This window comes from Carettochelys insculpta, chromosome 5 (genome assembly GCF_033958435.1).
Source record: "Carettochelys insculpta isolate YL-2023 chromosome 5, ASM3395843v1, whole genome shotgun sequence".
In the NCBI taxonomy this organism is placed as follows: Eukaryota; Metazoa; Chordata; order Testudines; family Carettochelyidae; genus Carettochelys; species Carettochelys insculpta.
This window is the reverse complement of record NC_134141.1, coordinates 26,327,158-26,346,299: the sequence shown is the minus strand read 5'-3', so window position 1 is coordinate 26,346,299 and position 19,142 is coordinate 26,327,158. Positions and strand designations below refer to the sequence as shown.

At 45.4% G+C, this 19,142-nt stretch overlaps 1 protein-coding gene across 3 annotated transcripts in view; it reads right to left on the bottom strand.

Annotated features, from left to right (window-relative positions):
- The window catches only part of KANK1 (KN motif and ankyrin repeat domains 1), a 165,316-nt gene that overhangs the window by 124,540 nt on the left and 21,634 nt on the right, over positions 1 to 19,142 (bottom strand). The window contains exon 1 of one of the 3 annotated variants that reach the window (XM_074994818.1): positions 4,756 to 4,820. The exons of the other annotated variants lie outside the window; for them this stretch is intronic. The gene's annotated coding sequence lies outside the window, so the exon portion shown is untranslated. Of the gene's footprint in view, positions 1 to 4,755; positions 4,821 to 19,142 lie in introns of those variants that run through there. 3 annotated transcript variants of the gene reach the window in all.

Genomic DNA, 19,142 nt, shown 5'->3' with positions numbered 1-19,142 from the left:
ACAACCCTCTCCTGTCCCAGGTCACAACCCAAACCCGCTGCACTCCTTTCTGCACTCCTGCCCCTGGTTACAACTCCCTCCCAGACTCTGCACTTCCCTCCTACACCCCTCTCACAGGCCAGAACCCCCTCCTTCAGCCAAACGCCCTCCCAGACCCCGCACCATCTCCTGCATCCCAGTCTCCTACCCTGACCGTGCTTCTACACCCAACCTCCATCCCCACACCTCCTTCATTACCACAGAAGAGTGTGGCACTTGACCCCTTGCCAAATTCTTGGAGTGGCCCCTCACCAAAAATTATTGGGCACAACCGATTTAGGAAATCAAACACTGAACAACACACAGTCCCCTTATTTGTTTAAAACCAGTAACTAAACTACTGGCAAAGCTAACAACTGTGGAGCCTTTAATCAACTTTAAGACTGTTTCAAAGCCAGGAAACAAATAACTCAGATGCAGATTCTTTCCTCCATCCCCTAAACCCTCAGCTTTGATAAACATTTCAAATTTGTCATACAAAAAGGACTATGCATTACACTTTTACCTAGTCAGGATATTGTCTACATGGTTACAAAATACAAAGGAAAATGGTAGGACTACATCTTTAGTAACACGACCTACCCACCATACTGGAAGAAATATTTCCTTTCCAGTGTCAGAGGTAATACAGCTATTTTTTTTATTAGCTTATTTAGAAAGCAAAAAAAATTTGGTAGTTCCCAATATCAATGCTCGTTTATGTTTGAAAATGTTATAGATGTGTTTGTATTTTTCTTTAAATGTGCAAAACTTTCAAGTTTGTCAAAAGCACGCAAATCAAGCCAAGCACTTGTTACTCTTGACAATGGCATTAGTTCAAACTGTAAGTAACTGTACAATTTTAGATTTACAGAAGTGTAGTATTTTGTCATGCCATTAACTACTTTCCCTTACAAAGGATATTATTTCAGGTGTTTTCAAAAACTCCCTCCACTCTCTCCCTTTCAAAATAACAAAACAAAACAAACACCAGTGCTTTAGAAGAGCTAAGTGAGATGACACAAGGTGGGTATACTATGTAGCCAGATCAAAACAGGCATTGCAGAACTCTGTATATCCAGTTCTGAGAGCCTACTGTCTTCTGTGGATAGCCCGTGTAGAGAGCAGAACATCAAGTCACATTCAAGGTTTTTGTGCTTACCTTCAAAGCATTCAATTAGGTGGGCCAAGTGTATCTTAAGAGATCACCAAATGCTCTACAGTGAAGGCCGTAGTATACAACTCTGCTTCTCTGGAACAATGGAGCTTTGTAAAATAGCCCACAGGAATTAGGAGCATCACAAACCTCATCACAAGGGCAAGGCACACCCTTGGCTTCTCTAACTTACGAACACATTTAAAATGCACACACAGTTCTTTTTACTTCTGAACTGTCAGCTCTGTCACTCATCTGGGCTCATTTCGCCGCCAGTGACAGAAACTCTATGATCATATCTTTATTAACAAAGTCCACTAGCAAGCTGCAAGCCTGAGGAGAACTCAGCTCACTCTGTCATAGCTGCAGTGGCTCTGAACCTCTAACTGGCATAAAGAGTTAGTAGAAACAGAACCTTGCTCAAAAGGCAATCCCGACACTATACCGGGATACAGAGGGAGCATGTCTGTTGACTACCAGTTTTCCAATCTTAACCACATTTTGATATAAACAAAACTCGGACACAGCTTGCAAGGCCAGAAGGGGCCACTGTGTTCATCTAGTCCAGTGCTTCCCAAAGCATGGTATGCGAAAGGATTTCAAGGGGTACACAGCAGAAAATAAATGGACTAAGAATCAGGAGAGAAGCACTGGGACGCCACTGGGAGAGGGGGCACACCGATAAGGCAGAAGTCCCGAAAGGGGTGCGTGAATGTTTTAAGTTTGGGAAACACTGATCTAGTATCACCTCCCACATGTCACAAGCTAGAGAACCTCACCCACCCACCTAGTTTCCTGTAATATACCCATAGCCTCCAGCTAAGCCACTGAAGTCCTCAAATCATGGCTTCAAGTCTTCAAGTTGGAGAATTTGCCGTTTATTCTAATGTAAAACGGCAAGTGACCCATGTCGCATAATCCAGAGGATGGCAAAACCCTTCAGGGTCTTTGCCAGTCCAGCCCAGCATGAAAAGTTCCTTCCTGATCCCCAATATGGCAGTTAGTTGAACCCTGACTATGTCAATAAGACCCACCAGTCAGACACTTGGAAATAACACTCTGTAGTCACTCAGAGCCCGACTCCCTCCCAGCTAGTGCTCCATCTCTAGCAGTTCAGGATTTTTGCTAGTAGCAGTCGCAGATGGCCATATGTCATTTTAGGCAGCCTCATCACACCATCCCATCCTTAAACTGATCCAGCTCAACATTGCAACACATAGGCCATGTCTACACTTGGCCAAAATTTCGAAAGGGCCATGCTAATGGCCAAATCAGAGAAAACTAATGAGGCGCTGAAAATATTCAGCGCCTCATTAGCATGCTGCGGGCCGCGACACTTCAAAAGTGCCATGTTTTGATCGCACGCAGCTCGTCTACACGGGGCCCTATTCAAAAGGACCCCACAAATGTCAAAATCCCCTTATTCCTATCCTTTCAAAAAGGACCCCTGTGTAGATGAGCCGCACGATCGAAACGTGGCACTTCCGAAGTGCCGTGGCCAGCAGCATGCTAATGAAGTGCTGAATATTCATTTCAATTCCTCATTAGTATTCTTCAATTTGGCAATTAGCACGGCCCTTTCGAAATTTTGGCAAGTAGAGACACAGACACCAGGCTTTCTGCACCCACTACCCCCCGGGAAAGCTGTCCCAGAATATCACTCCTCTGATGGTTCAAAACCTTGGTCTAATCTCAAAGCAAAACTTTTTGGTGGACAGTTTCCATCCATTTGTTCTCATCTTAACATTGGCACTTATTTAAGTCCTTTCCCTCCCTGGTTTTTAGACCCCACCCCCACCCCCAAAAAATAAAATAAAAACCTCCAGGACTTTCAAATAAAACCAAGCCCCTTTTTCATGGAAAGGGTTCAGTTATTATAAAGAAAGTTGACTAGGGCGAAAATAACTTCACAAGTTTCTTGTTGATGTTTCAATGACAAAACAGGTCCTTTTTGATTAAAGCCCAGGCTACCTCGCCTGCCCCCAGTGATGCTGCCTCTTGGTACAGAGGTCATTGCTCAAGATGCGAATGGACTTTCAGCCTTGTGTGTCGTACTGGAATGCACAAGATCAAGACTAACATGTCTGGCAGCTAACTGACCCACCTATTAAAACAAGAGTAGTTGGTGACTGGGTGGAGTAGTACAAAGTCAGAATCATTTTACTGCACAAGTATTTATTTATTGGTGCAACCAGACATACTCGCCTCCTTATTCAAAGGGAAGGCAAAGAGGATCCGTTTCGTTCAGTACCGAGTGGGTGTAAGAAGCTACCACAGTCAAATGGTAACTTGACTACCTCCACTTTACCCTGGACCCCATTTGAACAGGCAGCTTCAGATGCCGGGTAGCCACTGGCTATATGGAGACATTGTCTTGTTAGCAATATGAGCAAAAATATGGTTTCTTTCCACAGAAATCCTATTATTTAAATTGAGAAAAAATTTGAGCTGGACAATCTTAGTATTCGTGACTTTAATTATGGTCTGTCTCGAGGCTGTGTGGCTGACCTCTGCTGCACAGCTCAGCTACATGAATTAATGCATGAGTTATTTTAGCAGCTAAGACTAATGGCGCTGGTAAATAGATTACATAAACTCAAGCAGGACCTTGGGTACAAGATGCAGTTCTCAAGTTTCAGTTTATTTACACAGAGGTTTTAGAGTGAGTGAAAAAGGAGAGTTTCACCTTGTTTAGGATTAACACTTGACCATGGTTAGCCTAGTAAGCCACCTGCCTGAACACCTGTTACTATGACCAAAAGAACACTTCCGTTACATTTCTAGTCCAGATGGCCAAACTACTTGCCTATAAGGGTGGTTCCTCTTTATATACAACATCAATAATCTCATATTGATTCAAGAATATCACCAGGGGAGGGCTATGAAAACCATAAAATGGTTTGCCAAATATCAGTACACCTGAATGCAAATCGCCAAAAGAGCATCAGAAAGAACCTAATTGCATAATTCGCCTGGCATCTGTGTCCTTGGTCACTGCTGCATGAAGAAATTTAATACAGGCGATTTACTGTTAAAATAGTTAGTTAGTTTGCCTGAGGTTCAGATCCCCGGAGCATCTGGTCATGAAAACAGAACGAGCATTCACAAAAGCAAAAAAAGTTTTCACTACATGATACAGGAAAATTTCTTTATAAATAATTACCAAAGGGAAGTCGGTGCACCTTGAGGCAAATGGGAGCGTGTATGCGGATAGCCTTTTAAAAAGGCAACTTTCTCTTGCTGTTTAATTGTCATGATTTTGCCAGGATTTATATTATGGATTAGAAGTTTTAGACTATCCTTTGTTTTTCCTCCACTGCCTGAAAAAGTATCCAAAACCTTAGATGAAAATAATAAGAGACCCTGAATTACTTATAAGGAGGACGAACTTGGAATTTCTTAAAAATTGCACTTAGTCTGACCATTCACTGAAATTTGTTGCCATGAAGAGGCTATAAAATACTTCACTCCTTTTCTAATCCATGCATTTAAAGCCTGAAATAGAGGCTTTATGGCATCTAGTTGCATGCAGACATCACTTTGTTTATTACAGTGCTACACATTAAGACACTCTGTCTCACCTTTGTGCCAAGCAGAATTTTCAACTGGAAATTAAGAGTGAGCTTCACAACCTCCTTCCTAGTTTCTGTGAAGGTAGAACAGAACCAAAACAAATCAGTCGTCCAACCAGGCTCTTCCCCAACACTGTCACGAAGGGTAGATTTACACTGCAATTAAAGGCATGACTGCCGCTTGGGTAGGCATATCCGCACTAAATAGCAGCGTAGACTGATATGGTGGGATATGGGCAGGCCAGTACAGTCCACTCCATCACTTCACTGCTATTTTAGGGTGACAGAATGGAGGGACTTTTAAAAAAAATTAATGGGAGTGTTCAGATGGGGGAGGAGGGGAGGACTATAAGTCATTCTGCTCTTTTTTTCTGTCTAGATCAGATAACTACTGACCTGCATAAGGTGGGCATCATTTACCAGCAGGCAAACTGCTGCTCTTCCGAATGTGACAGAGTAGGTGAAGTAATTTCTCTGTCTCTCTCTCTTTTTTTTAAACTAGAATGAAGTGCTGCAGGTGAAAGTGACATGCTTTTGCTCCAGAGACCTGAAGAAGTGTTCTGTGGAACTCAAAAGGCCTTTTCTTTAACCACCAGCAGTTAGATTTTTTTTTTTTAAAATTACCTCACCTACTTTATCATCTCTCTCATAGCGGAAGACCAACACAGCTGCAACACTGCAAATGGCTTGGATGAGAAGCAGTTGTTTAGTGCTGTATCTGTAGTACACTGGCTGCAGTCAAACTGAAACAGGGAAGAAGCCTGAAAACCATAAGGAAGCAGCTATGAATAGCTAGTGCATGCCATATTATCAGCCTTATAAATTCCATACTGTCCATTTAGAACCTTGAATTTCATTCTACTTTGTAAGAAGAGCAGTTTTGAGAGCTTCTTAAGTGTTAAATAAGAGCTCTAAAAATACGCTTCCAGGCTGCTGAAGCTTAACCAAGGTGGAGAACATCTGCGGACAGCTATGTGCTAAAGTCATCTCTAGCATAAACCAAGGAAAGCCAAGGTGTTACCTCAGGGATGGATGCAGCCTAACACATTTGGGTTGGGATTTTCAGAGAAGGCCATTAGCAAATAGAAAGTGGAGGGGATTTGTGCACTTAACTCCCACAAAATTCCTTTTAAAACCACATCATTCTTGTGTTCTTCCCTGTGCATGGAATGCAAAAGGAAGTCCTACACCCCATCTTTGACTGGGATGAGCATGGCTGAACAATAAAAGTGTTAGCACCAAGAAAAATCCCATCCTCAATGATTCATAGCTGAAAGATGAGCCTCTCCGTAGCAAGGCCTGGAGCTTCAAAGTTTCACTTTTCCTGCGAGGCACGTTAGGAGTGGAACGTGGTGAGGCAACTGGACCTCACCCTTCCTTCGGGTCAAACAGAATTAAGACTTCATATCTGCAGGTCACACGTTCCATTAGAACAAGCTTCCTCCCTCATATGGTTAGAGCAGGGGAAATGGGACTCAGGTGACCTGGGCCCAACATCTGGTCGTGGCACAGACTTGCAGGGGAAGCCTAGGCAAGTCACTCGGCATCTGCGATGGATTTCTTATCCATAACACAGGAATAAGAATGCTTAGCTGCCTTAGTAAAGCACTTCAAGATCTCAAACCTTAATGTGAAGATGAGCATCATCTTCCCTTTTCCTCTGGCGTAGTTTTGAAGGCCTATGATAAATTAAGCCTCCAAAAACACAAGTAAGTTTGGGAGTGCATCTCAGAAATTCATCTGGTTTAGTTTCTATTCCCTCCCACTCCAAACACACACCTTCCCTTTTCTCCTCCACTCCTCACACTGCTCTCAGAAGTGCTCACTATCATACCAAGGAAGAAATAAGCAGGGCTGCACATTTGCCAGCTGTACTAATTTAGTAGGTTTGGATTTAACCAGCTTCAGGAGGCACCCTTCTGCGAATCTTCTGGCTGTCCACTCAAACAGGCTGATATGAGCTGTGCACTGGAGTGAGCAAGCCTGGACATGAACCACCGACGACAGCTAGAACTGATGGCAATGCAGCTGCTTTGTGGATGGAGAACTGTAATAACTAGCTGACCAGAGCTGTTGAATCAGGGACAGTATCTTGCCATCAGCAGGACACCACAAAAATGAAGGCTCTGGGGAAGAGATCAACCCTGTACAAAACCCAACTTTAACACACCCCCGGGAAGGGCCTTTCCTCTCCAAACTGCACAATACTCTGGCCCTGCCTCCCTCTTTAGCTTCTTCCCCACAATCAAGCATGAGGAGGATAGGTGGATTCTAATTTATGCCCGGGAAAGAACAGCAGTAGGCAACACTGGTTGAAATGTCAGTGGCTGCCAACATCTTGTCTATATTAGGACCAACCTGGCTGCTATCAACGGTTCTAGGGGCAAAGTGAATGGACCACCCAGGGGAACTACAATGTCATGTAGACATAGAACATTTGCAATATCCAGTTCTCACACACTAAGTTAGTAGCTCTAAGTTAAGTACTACCTCTAGCAGGGCCTCTAGCTCCGCGCCTTAGCCGAGGGCTTTCCCGTTGCTCTCGGGCCTCCATGACCTAGTCTCTGGCCCCTTGGTTAGGCCTCATGACTGGATCAGGCCCCAGTGGCCCAGTCGCTACTCGCAGGCCTCAGCAGCCTAGTTGGACCCACGCAGCCCCATCAGGCCTCAGCAGCCTAGTCAGAGTTCTTAGGCCCAGTCATGTTTTGCTCCAGTGGGCCCACCAAGTCCAGGCCTATCCACTCGAATGGTATCCCCACCACTGGTAACGTCACCAACGGCGCCCATGGGATCCCCATCAGGCTAGTCTTCTGGCACTCAGGGCACAATAATCGCTGACCTCTCGATAAATCCCCGGCCAGAAGAACTGCTGGGCCACCCGGTGCAGCGTCTTTTCATGGCCCAAGTGTCCTGCCCAGAGTACTGCAAGAGCTAGCTGAAGTAGCACCCGCCTGAACCACTGGGGTACCAGTAGCTGGCAAAGGTCCTCCTTCATTTGGGGATCCTTCACCAGCTGATACAGCAGGTAATTTCAGATCTCGAACCGGGGTCCCCACATCCTGTGCTGTGGCGGGGACTCCTCTTGGCAGAGCTCCTCTGCCTGCTCCCAGGCCTGGCTGAAGGTTGCATCATTCCATTGTTCCTGTTGGAAATCCCCTTCTAGGTCAATGCCCATTTGCTGGAAGTCAATAGCAGGATTGTCCCCAGGCCCAGGGCCCTCCTCCCCAAGGTCCACCCGAGGTTCCATCTCCGGGGTCCTCCACAGGCTCCCAGCTGGCCAACACTGTCTGCAAGGGTAGGGATTCCTCCCTCGGCAGATCCTCAGGGCTTCTCTTTGCAGGAGGTCTACAAGCTGGGGCCAGTCCCAGCCTAGCAATACCAGGTACACTAGCTTTGGGACGGCCACCACTGTTCGGCATTGCTCATGGGCCCCCACTGCCAGCATCACCATGGTTGTGAGCTATGCCCTCACATCCCCATGTATACAGTGCAATTGCACCGTTGCGTTCCCCCAGGTGAGCCCTGCGGTCAGTCCCTCTCGGATCAGGGTTTGACTGCACCCTGAATCCACCAGGGCCAGGGTCTGCACCCCATCTACCCTCACCACAGCCACTAGCCAAGAGTGGTCCCTACTCCAGGCTCAGGACACAGCCACCAGTACCTGCCCAAAAATATAGTCCATCAATGGGCAATCCCGCTTGAAGTGGCCTTCCTGACAACACTCATTGCAGCAGCCAGCCTCTGCTCGGGCCAGTCAGTAGGGGCTCCCAGGGAGGAGTGCATTGGTCTCAGGGTGGGTCCATCTGCACCTGACCTGGGGCTTCCAGGCAGAACCCTCGTGCTCCCAGCTTCCATCAGGAGCTCCTCCCCCCTGCTAGCCAGCCCCAACTGCCAGCTTCCCTGGGCTGCAGCTGGAACACGCCCAACAGGGCCTTGGGTTAGGGTCTTTTCCACCCAATATGCCTGGCCCCCACGCCCCCTGCTCAGTGCAGGGTTGGTACACCCCGTCACACTTAAGCCCAAAAGAGAAAGTTAAAGAATGAAGCAAATGGGATACACCCTGTAACCTGTATGGCTCGTTAAGTAGGTTTTCCTTAAGACCATCCAAGCATTCTAGTAAGATACTTCCAAGTTGCATAAGCCCCTGTATGTACACAGTTTATAAAATGTGTGGGTCACATAACAATGCAATGTAAACCAGCTCTGGCTAAACAACAAGAGTCCAGTCACAAGGACAACCACCAGAAACAAAGGGCATAAGAAACTCAATGCTCTATAAGCTTTGCAATGTTGCTTTATCACATCTGTGTGAGGATTCAGAGAGCTTGCATTTACTTAGAGACATTCCAGATGCCTTACTCTTCCTATCACAGAGCATCTTGTGAGGGACTTTCATATTTGCTGTTTTGTACGTGCTCTTTCTTTCTACGGGGAAAAGACAGATGTAGGAAGTTCAACTGTTTGAACTAGTTTTCTAGGGTGCTAAAAAGCACCAGCATTTAAACATCTTCTCATTATTTATTCTCTCCATTGAGCACTTTCTAGATGTTCTCTAAATTCAAAAATACTTCAAGACAGAGTAAACCCTCGAAATGCATGACTGAGTTGTGGTTCTCATATTAATGAGAGTCAGGTGCAACTAAACATCCTGCTCCCCACTGCTCTTAGCTCAACACCCTAGTCCCGCATGGCCCTGATTCAACCACCCCCCCGACCTCAGTTCAATGCCCCCACACACAGCTCCAGCTCACCGCCCCCACCCCCACGGGGCCCAGCTCACCCTCCTCTCCTGCCCCCCCCCCACCCATGGCCTGGCTCATCACGCCTTGCACGTGGCTCCAGCTCAACCCCGCTGCCCCAGTTCAAACGCCCCATGGCCTGGCTCACCACCCAAGCATGGCCTCAGTTCAACCTCTCCCCCCACCCTCATTCAAACCCCCGTGGCCTGGCTCACACCACCCCCATGCATGATTCTGGCCCACCTCCCCACACTGGTTCAACCCCCACAGCCCCGGCTCACTGCCTCCATGTGCGGGCCCAGCTCACCACCCCCCACCCGCAGCTCTAACCCACCCCAGGCTTAACCCCTCTGCCCAACTCCACAGCCCCAGCCCACCACCAGACTAAACCACCCCCAACTGCCCCCCCCAACGCCAGGACTTACCTTTCAAAAGGAGTTCCAGGTGCTCCTGCTGCTTCCCCTGCAACAGGCCATGTGTTCTGCCGGGGAGAAAAGCCACCCCCGACTTACGCGAAATTTGAGTTATGCAAGGTTGTGTGGGAGCACAACCCTCACATAACTCGAGGGACTACTGTCCTAATGAGGCCACCAATACAAAAAAAAAAAACAGATTATTTTTATTTTATTAATTTATTTTATTTTATTATTATTTCATGTCAAGTAAAATTCAATTTACAAGGCTGTTAATCCAGTGCCTCTCCAGCACACAGTACTTCATTTGACTGTAATACTTGGAGCAGTAACTTGACCTTTCTGGGAAGGTGGGCAGTGTTACACAATCTGAAACATTAGAATGTTTATGCATAATTAGGTTGGGGTTTTGCCACATTCTTTGATCCATGAACAAAGCTGTACAGTATGAATAGAAAAGTTACTTTGACTCTCATAAAAGTCCTCAACTATTTAGGATGTAATTTGAGTCTGGAGCGTCAATGTGAAAAAAGTTCTCATACCTTCCAAAAAAAAAAAATCATTGCACTTTTATACTTAAACTTTCCCCTGTGGTGTTGTTGGCTTAAACAGAGCCAGGATTGTGTTCCAGCAAGGCTTTGCAACCTTTCCTTCCACAACACAACGTTCAGTCTCTTTGTTCTCCTGTGAACACAGAAGCTTTTGCACCTATTCATGCAGCACTGCCAAGGACAACTGCCAGTCCAACCTTTCCTACAGCTGCTGTGCAGTGGTAAGTGCAGCTCTTTGGGGCTCTTAGGCCTTCCACTTTTGGGGGGGCACACGTGCTTCAGTTCATTTCCCATTCTGCTCTGGGGTTCAGAATTCCCACTCATAGGGTGTCTACACAGCAAAGTTATTTCAGAATCATGGCCCCGGTTCCCAAATAACTTTGCAAGTGTCTGAACAATAAACACTTTGAAATAATTGAAAATAAGCTGTCCGCTCTTTTGAAATTTGGTAAACCTCATTGTACAAGGAATACATTGTTCTTCGTTGTACATACATATTTTGGAATGGGGCTGTGTAGACAAGGAATGGGACTCTTTTGAAGTAGATATACTGCTTCCAAAGACAATATTCAAAAGTGTCTCTATTGTGTCTGGACACTATTTCAAGATAGCTGAGCACTACTATGATGTGCTTTGTGTGTGTAGATGCACTATTTCAAAACAAGCTACTCTGGAAAATCTCTTGCAGAATAGCTTATTTTGAAATAGCACTGCTGTGTAGACACAGCCTCAGGAAGGCGAAGAGCAAGTGAGAAAAACAGTTGGTGGGTCTTGCTGTCCTTATACTGTTGAAGCACTCATGGAGGCAGATTGGATGGCCAAAAGACACAGCACTTGCTAACATATTCATGAGCAACCAGCTCAGACTGAGACTGCTCAAGGTTCTGGTAACATTTAACTCAGACTGAGCATGCTGAGAGGCTCCCAGGTATTAAAGAAAAAAAAGCCCTCGTTTATTCAACTCACATGAGATAACTAGCTAGCCTCATACCTGGGTCTGGAGTCACTCTGAATCCCCTAGCCTGCCCTCAGAAATGGAAGTTATTTACCGAAAATTGGAGGTCTAGAGATACACGTGTGGTCCCTCCCTGAAGAGACAGGAATAGGAGGTAGATAAGAGGGTGCAGGTGGCATGAATGTCTGTTGTACTGCCATCCCTACAACTCTATCTGTAGTACAAGTCTATTTCAGTGCATAAAGTTTCTTAAAAGGTGTGCTTGGAGCTCCACGCAGCTGCCATATATGCATGTCTAGTAAGGGGAAGGCTCATTGAGATGCTGCAGAGGATGCTTTACACACTGGTGGAATGGATTCCTGGCTCCTCTGGACAGGGTGTGGTGAAAAGGGGTATGTTAGCTAATTGGTAACGAAGACTGATACAGCCAAAAATCTACTGAAAGAGTCTCTGTGCAGATAGAGCTTGAGCCCTTGATAGCGTGATTAAAAGAAGACCCTACGTCTGCTTTTGTTCTCTGTAGATAAAAGGCTAGTGCCCACCATGTGTCTAGAATGTGAAACCTGTCTCTAATCTCAGGCATGAGGTTTTGAAAAAACAAAACAGTAAATGAATGGTTTGTTCCCTGTAAAACTTCAAAATTAGGGACTAATTTTGAATGGTGGTGAAGAGAGAGTTTCTCTTCGTGTAAGATGGCATGTGGCAAAGTGCTCTCAACTCACTCACCCTCCAAGCTGATGTGATAGCATCTAGAACGTAACTCAGAGCAGGGGGATAACAGTTCAAAGTGAGGTCTGCTGAGAACTGAAAGGATTTCACCAGTGGCGGGGAAGTTTAATAACTCCTCTCAGGAATTCAGATATCACAGAATGGGTCACAGGATAGCAAGTCCTCCATTAGAAGATGAAAAGCCTTGACTGGTACAAAATGAATCAGTAGGGAACCAACACAGAGATCCAATGTCTTAACGGTTACCAGGAATCCCAGCAGCTCTGTAGGTAACTGGCAGTGTTGCAACTAAGAGGAGAAACATTTCTATTTGGTCAGATAGCATCTCCTGTTAGAAGCCTTCCTGCTCTGCTTGAGAATGGACTGACCTGCCACTGAACATAAAAGCTCTGGCTGGTGCTCACGCAAAGTACCAGACTTTGAGTAGTAGCAGTCCTGTGTTGCATTGATCCAGAAATGGTTGATGGATAAACAGGGTGAAATTCTCAGGTGGTCGAAGAAGGAGAAACACCTATGAGTCCTGTTTGATGGATCTTTTTCAGGACTCGTGGTATCAGTGGGATGTGAGGAAAGGTTTTTCTGAGCTTGTCTGTCCAGGGCATCATGTCAATACAGATTAGTATTTATTAACAAGATGTTATGATCATCGTGCATTTGCTAGGTTTTGGAAATACTGGATTCTTCACTAGACATAGAAACCCTAACTTTTTTCACATCACTTAAGTATGTAGGGAATTTTACTTTGAAAAAGTTATCATTTATCTGCTAAGATTAACAAGCAACCACACTCAAACCCTGTACAAACTTTCCATTTTAAAAAAAGAAGAAAGAAAAGCAGCATCAGTAACATGCATATGATTTGAAACTTCTTCATCCAGTATTTTAGATTCCCTTTTTTATTGGTTTGCCTAGGAAGTGCTTGTTTACAAACGAGATACTATGGAAATTAGAGGGCAGAAAGAATCCATACTACACCACCAACTCCACTTGTAACCCTTTAATTGCAGTTATGAAAAACTAGGCTTATCTCTTGCATTTGTATTTCAAATCAAGAGGGTTCTAACTACAGGTTGAACCTCTCTCATCCGACACCCTCGAGACCTGACCAGTGCCTGACAAGAGAATTTGCCAGACCATGGAAGGTCAATATTGTATAGTACTTTACCAACACTTGCACTGCTTACTGGGCCCTTAGAAGACAGTCGGGGTAAATTACAGATAAAGAGCAGCACAGAACACAGAGCCAGGACTTGTGGCTGTAAACAAACTTGATGGGACCATGGGAAACCTGGCCGCATCCATGATAAGTGTTTGTCCAGCTAACTAAAATCATGCCAGATTACAGATGTTGCTGGGTGACAAGAGTTACTGCAAGCTATCAAATCCAGTAGGAAAACTGCTTGATAGCAGCCCTCAAAGTTTCTCCTAAGGAAGAGTCACAGTGAAGAACTACTTTTTGGCTTGCAATCTACATTCTCTGGTTTGCATGCAGAAGCCATACATGTGGCTTCCCTGTATTAGGCCTCAGAGCTTTCTACAAATATTTTGTATTCCAGTACAAGCTTAGACAAGTTACATAAACCTCTGCAACATCTACTAAAAATGTGAAAGCCTGAGTAACTCCACTCCAGCTAGCTTCAAGCCCCTGATTCATAACCTGTTTTCTAGCAAAGAGGAATCTGTGTCACGGCTCCCAATCCAAGAATGCTGCTCCCCAAACTAAACTCTCCAGTAAACCCCTGTATATTAGATCTTAAAATATCTCCTTAAGCATACCATGGACAATTCAGGATAAAAGATAGGAGAGAAACAGCTATTCAATTTCTTTCTTGCAGATTTAAGTACATAGCTCCTCTTTCTGCGCTTCTCACTGCTTTATCTTTAGTAATGGGGAAATGCCAATATCATTAATAAACCAAGAAGGATGGTTGCAGGGGTAGAGTTGTTTTCCCAGTTTTATACAAGATCTCTTGCACAAAAGGGACACAGAGCTGTCTTTATGCTAGACTTTAGCTAACACAGGAATTGCTCACATTCACAAGTGCTTACTTTTAGCTGACCCTTTCAAATACCACCTTTAAAAAGGCAAAAATATAAGTCACACTTCTCGAGAGAAGTAAGAGGGGGAAAAAAACCCCCACCAAACCTGAAATGCACCACAAACACATGAAGCTGTATCAACTGCTCCGGAGGTCATTTTCCCAGAGTGTTATCAGCCATAGAGCAGATGTTTATTACAAAACACTCTACTTGAAAGATAGCTTATCATCAAAACATTGGCTTTACAAAAGAACCTAAAACAAAGCTTTCCACAGTGGTTCCCAAACTTTTCAGCATCACGACCACCCTTTTGATTGTTGAGAAACCCTCACCCCCCCACCTCTTCTTTACCATCCTCCAACTCCCTTTAACAAAAAAGTCCATTCATAAATTTCAAATAAACACAAAAGCTTGATATAAAAATGTTATTTAAAATTAAAAATAAGCACAACATTTTTCTTGACCCCTTGCGGTTGCCTGGTGCAGCCCCAACTGGCCAGCTGCCTGAGCCCCGTGCCAGCCACCAGAGCTGCCAGCACCAGCCGCCCGCCTGCCTAAGACCTGCACTGCCAGAGCTGCCCACCTGCCCGAGCCCCACGCTGCCAAGGTCAGCCAGCTGCTCGCCACCAGCCGCCGGGGTCAGCTGCCCACTGGCTGCCCAAGCCCCGTGCTGCCAGGACCAACCACCCGCCCAGCAGCCACCCACCCGAGCTGCCCACCCAAGCCCCCTGAAGCCAGGGCCAGCCGCCCACCCACCATCCTGAGCCGCCTGAGCCCCACGCTACTGGGGCCAGCTACTGGCCCACCAGCCCAAGCCCCACATTGCTGGTGCCGGCAGCCCAAGTCCTGCTTTGCCAGAGCCAGCCGCCTGAGCCCCACGCGTCCCACAAGCTGGCTGGCTGGCCAAGCCCCATAAGCCCTGCGAGCCACTGACCCAAGCCCCTCCCACAAAGCCAGGCACCCCCAGCTCTCCATCTAACCCCATCCTCCTCCTCCTCCCCCCTACAAACCACACTCACTCTCATTTGCAGAAGGCAGACAGCTCCATGTGTGTCTTTGCTGGCTGCCTGCTTTTTATAGCAACTGTGCCAGGTCATCCATGTAAAACGGCAGAGGCTAAGAGCCAGAAACAAAGGCCAGATCTTTCTTCAGGTGGGGGGAAATAATGGGGAGGGCTGAGTCGCCTCACACACCCCCCCCAGAATTTCTTCACACCACATCCCCCCAGTTTGTGAAACCGTGCTGTAGCACAACCAGCAGGCTAATGGCTATGTTCACTGAGCAAGTAGGAACTCAGGTGGGTAAAAGGCTTCTTTGCACACCCACTCACCCCAATGCTTTATGTGGCACTAACAACATCTTTACCTTAGACTGCAAACCACATTTGCAAGTTCAGCCTAGCAAGTTCACCTATTTCATTAATTCATGCTGAGGTTTCTAAGAGTAACCCATTGCCCGGTCTCTGGTGACATACAACAAACTAAGATACCATACGCATCAAGACCGAGCTCTTCACAAGTTACAGAAACACTATTCATCACCTGCTGTGTCCCACAGAAGCTATTTTAAGCTTTTGTTGCGACAGTGGAAAACAGCAGCAGGCAGATTTGATAGCTCACAATCCCCTTTCTGTTCCAGAACGTAATATTTATAAGGTTTAACACCTGAAGCTGGTCACAGGATTAAAAACCCTACCTCATAAAAGCAGCAAAACATTCTTTAAAAAGTCAAATGCCTTAAAGCTCAGTTACTCTGTTAATCTTTTGGAAAAACTAGTATAGATATCTTGCTTCAGTACAAATAATATAAGAATTCAAGGCTCTCAAGAATGACTTTCCTAAAGATTGCAAGACTCAGTGTAACACTTTTGTATTGGTTTACTGCATCACCCATGCTATCTAAGTATACCTTCTACAACAGCAGGCCATGGATCAGAGGCGGTGAGGAGAGAAGAGGAAGGGGGCAGCTACCCCACGGCCAGGCGCCATGGCAACGGCCAGAGCTCCAGGCCCTACTGAAGTGCCCGGCAGCCCTGCTGCACCACTCCATGCAGCTTTGTGTGAGGGGCAGCTCCGTGGTCTGAGGAGCCCTAAAAATGCCCACTGCCCTTGGCCCAGCCCCTTCTGGGGGCATAGAGTCAGGCCCCTCCACCCGCCTTGCCCCAGGGTGTGTGGTGGCTGTCAGCCCCACTGTCTTAATCTATGAGCCTTCCTCAACCATCACCCAAAAAAAAAAATTTACACACACCCTGAAATAAAAAGTAAAGGGGACATTTCTGAGGTTGAAATTTTTAAACTATCTTCTGCACTGATTCCACTCCCCTCCCCTGCAAACAAACAAAGGTAGTTTATGGATTTCTTGCCCAGGCCAAGAATTCCCCCGTACCCCATGTTCTCCACAATAACTTCCAGCAGCTAGCAGGTGGCCCCATACTATCAGACCCTGTTTGTCTTGCCAATTCCAAGCACATTGGAAAGTCTGAATAGTAACAGAGAGGGAGCCATGCTAGTCTATATACTATCAAAACAAAAAAGCAGTCAAGTAGCACTTTAAAGACTAACAAAATAATTTATTCGGTGAGCTTTTGTGGGACAGACCCACTTCTTCAGAGCATAGCCAGACCAGAACAGACTCAATATTTAAAGGCATAGAAAACCAAAATCAGCAAATCAATTTTTTTCTGATTTGTCAACTTTATCAAGTTGAGCAAATCAGAGAGCAGAGGGGTGTCAGGGTGGGGGGGGGGGTGTCAAGAATTAGATTAAGCCAAGTATGCCAAAGAGCCCCTATAATGTCCCAGAAAATTTGTATCCCTGTTCAAACCATGCGTTAATGTGTCGAATTTGAATATGAAAGAGAGTTCAGCAGCTTCTCTTTCTAAAGCAGACTGAAAATTCATCTTCAATAAGACGCAAACTCGTAAGTCACTAACAGAATGGCCCACTCCATTAAAATGTAGACTAACCAGTTTGCGGATCAGGAATGCTTTGATGTCTGTTTTGCGCCCATTAACTCTTTGTCTGAGAGAGTTTGAAGTCCGTCCACTATACAAAGCATCTGGGCACTGTTGGCACACGATGGCATATATGATGTTAGTTGAGGAGCATGGGAATGTGCCCTTGATTCTGCCAGAATCATACATGCCATCGTGTGCCAACAGTGCCCAGATGCTTTGTATAGTGGACGGACTTCAAACTCTCAGACAAAGAGTTAATGAGCGCAAAACAGACATCAAAACATTCCTGATCCGCAAACCAGTTAGTCTACATTTTAATGGAGTGGGCCATTCTGTTTTTGACTTACGAGTTTGCGTCTTATTGAAGATGAATTTTCAGTCTGCTTTAGAAAGAGAAGCTGCTGAACTCTCTTTCATATTCAAATTCGACACATTAACACATGGTTTGAACAGGGATGCAAATTTTCTGGGACATTATAGGGGCTCTTTGGCATACTTGGCTTAATCTAATTCTTGACACCCCCCCCACACCCTGACACCCCTCTGCTCTCTGATTTGCTCAACTTGATAAAGTTGACAAATCAGAAAAAAATTGATTCCTGATTTTGGTTTTCTATGCCTTTAAATATTGAGTCTGTTCTGGTCTGGCTATGCTCTGAAGAAGTGGGTCTGTCCCACAAAAGCTCACCTAATAAATTATTCTGTTAGTCTTTAAAGTGCTACTTGACTGCTTTTTTGTTTTGATTGGAAAGTCTGTCTGGACAAGCACTGCCTGTGCTGAACCAGCTGTGAGTGAACAGGAGACTTATCTCCAAGATTGTCAAGCGGATACCTCCTGGGCTTACTATTTTCAGTGGATCATATTAGACATCTCCACGAAGGAGGAGTTTGCCTGTATATCAGGATTCAGCTTTGCTGCAAAGTTAAAAAGGAACTGGGAAAGAAGAAATGGGTCAAGTTTTGTATGCCTTATTACAGCCCCCATCGATGTTAGCAGGGTTAATGAGGAAAAACTTTGGCCTCTCGAGACTTAAGTTCCCAAGTCCTTGCCCTGAAAAGGAGCCACAGTGGTGTGAACACAAAACTGAATAAAGAACAGGACACATAACAGTAGGGAGGACAGCATTATCATTAAAAGAAAAGCCCAAAGAAAAGGATCTTAGGCAAAAAAGAAGAGTGTCACTAACCAATATGCACAGATGATGAATAAAAGGTATTTTCCCACCGTACAGTAAATCCTTTTTGATGAACTCAAACTAGTAGACTAACCTGGTGTCTAGCTTTATGGTTCCAGGCTTCTGCAGCACAAAAGGAGCAAGGAAGAACTGTTCTTACCTTTCAGTGGGGAGACACATACAAGTCATTCTATGTGATGTGCCTGCCTTTGATGCTTCCTTGCTCCTGGGTCTGTCTCAGAACAGACTGGAGAAGGGCAGAAGTGGGAAAAGTACCTCAAAAGTTACTTGAGTAAAAGTACAGATGCTGCATGGGGAGAGAGAATGTACTTAAGTACAAGTCACTGGTGTCGGGGGGCACATCACATCTTGATTGTACTCAAGTATCCAGAAGTGGAAGCAGCTGCACTTTTACTCAAGTAACTTTTGCGATATTTTTCCACCTCTGGAGAAGGGGCACTGCAGCTTCCTTCTCCTGGTGGAAATTCTTGAGGAAGAATAAGGAATTAAACATGAAAACCTTGACATAAATGCCACTTGACACAGATCATTTCACGTTGGCCAATATCAGGCCATGACAAATAAAGACTTATCAGAGAAACGTTTCCAAATCACTCCTACATGCTGCAATTTGAGAAGGCAACACCAGCTAACAGGAAAGCTGCCAATTAATTCCTCCATTTTTTCTCCTCCGCCAGAGCAATGCTAAATGTCAAGTTAGCATAGTACCAGCTAATCTGGGAACACGTGTTTGAGAATATCAAGACAGAGGACAAATTTTTTCTGAGAATACCATCAAAACTTTCTTCAATCTTATCTGGAAAGCCTTGTTTGCTTT